General features: G+C 38.6%; 1 long non-coding RNA gene across 1 annotated transcript; it reads right to left on the reverse strand.

The window, feature by feature from the left end:
- Positions 1–168: 168 nt before the first annotated feature.
- Positions 169–1,434, reverse strand: LOC103508053. Its single transcript, XR_541294.3, has 3 exons — positions 1,388–1,434; positions 722–967; positions 169–365 (listed from the first exon to the last, which is right to left on the reverse strand). It is a non-coding gene; the product is annotated as an uncharacterized LOC103508053 (long non-coding RNA).

Here is a 1,434-nt window from a genome sequence, read left to right on the forward strand (position 1 = left end):
AAAAAAACCTTACATTAACTGAGAAATAAGACCTAGAGCTCCTACAATCAATAGGATTATCTCATCCTATCTCCGCTTACCTCCATTGCATTTTATTGTACATAATATGTATGTTAAATTTTAAAAGTCTCAAGTTGATTAGGTATTGAATTAGAAAGTTTCACAATTCCTCCACTGTATCCGACTTTGCAGTATTTGACTCTGAGCTATCCTTGAACATTTTAAACCTATCGAAAAGATCCGCCGTATTTATTTCTGAAGACGGTTCCACATGACCTCGACCATCGATCGAAGGATGATATTTATGCCAACGCCAATGTGTAGTAGGACCATAATCATCACTTGAGTCGATCTCAAGCGTGGTTCTGAAAAAGAATTTCAAACAGTCTTTCGTTTCTTGCTAGATTTTAATGTGCAATCCAATACGGATAGTATTGCTCTTTGACTTAGATACCTGTCAAATGCTTTAAGTATGAGTGATTGTCACAAATGTCGTTCCTCGATCAATACACTGTGTTGAATATCTGACTTGACTTGGTCACGAATCACTAACTTCCACATTCGAAGTCCACCGTTCTAAACACCACTACTACTGAGTTTTTGACGGAATGGTTAGAACCTATCGCTACTTATTGTACCTAAAATTCTATCGGGAAAAAGTCATTGAAGATATTGCCAAATGTTTTCAGCCCTATATGATCGCCGACTGTTTCATGCCTACCTGTGGCCGATGGCTAGAAGTCAATGTTCTCGGTACAGATCACAGTTAGCTATATGTTTTTTATACCAGGATTCGGACTTGTACGTTTTATTACACGTGCACATCCAGGAGGAGGGAGAAAATGGAGTGGAAGAGCATTCATTGGAGATGAGAGTTGATGTGGAAATGATGGAATTAGAGGTGGAAGTGGAAGCAGACTCAGTGGGAGTAAAGGTGATCGCGTTAGTAGGGAGATCATTGCAATCACTGAAAGTCAAATGAAACGCCTTGTGAAATTTTCTACACCTCAGCTACCCCAGAAGTCAATAGTTGTCGACATCAAGTTCTCTATATTTACCTATGGACCTATTAATTTTTATGTGGGTAAATAGGTGGGTGCCTACCTGCCTACAAAATGAATTTATCCTGTTTCAATGAGTGTTTAATTTATCCATAAATCCATAATGAACGATTGATTCTAAAAGTGAATAGGTGATATTTTGCAGTTTGGCGGCGCACTTTGTGAATTTACATAACTTGCTATCTCTCTATGTCCTTTTTTTACTGTATTTCCGTTTATTTGGGTTAAATCTTGTGATTCAATTTCAGGCCTTATTTACTGGCCCGATTATTTTTTGGTGTAACGTAGTGCAAAGTATTCGATGCCTAACTGCTATGGGCACTCACCTTGCGTGTGGTGTGGTCTCAGGGATGTGTCCCAATGTTGTCAATGC

Source organism: Diaphorina citri, unplaced genomic scaffold (assembly GCF_000475195.1).
Source record: "Diaphorina citri unplaced genomic scaffold, Diaci psyllid genome assembly version 1.1 scaffold363, whole genome shotgun sequence".
Classification (NCBI taxonomy): domain Eukaryota; kingdom Metazoa; phylum Arthropoda; class Insecta; order Hemiptera; family Psyllidae; genus Diaphorina; species Diaphorina citri.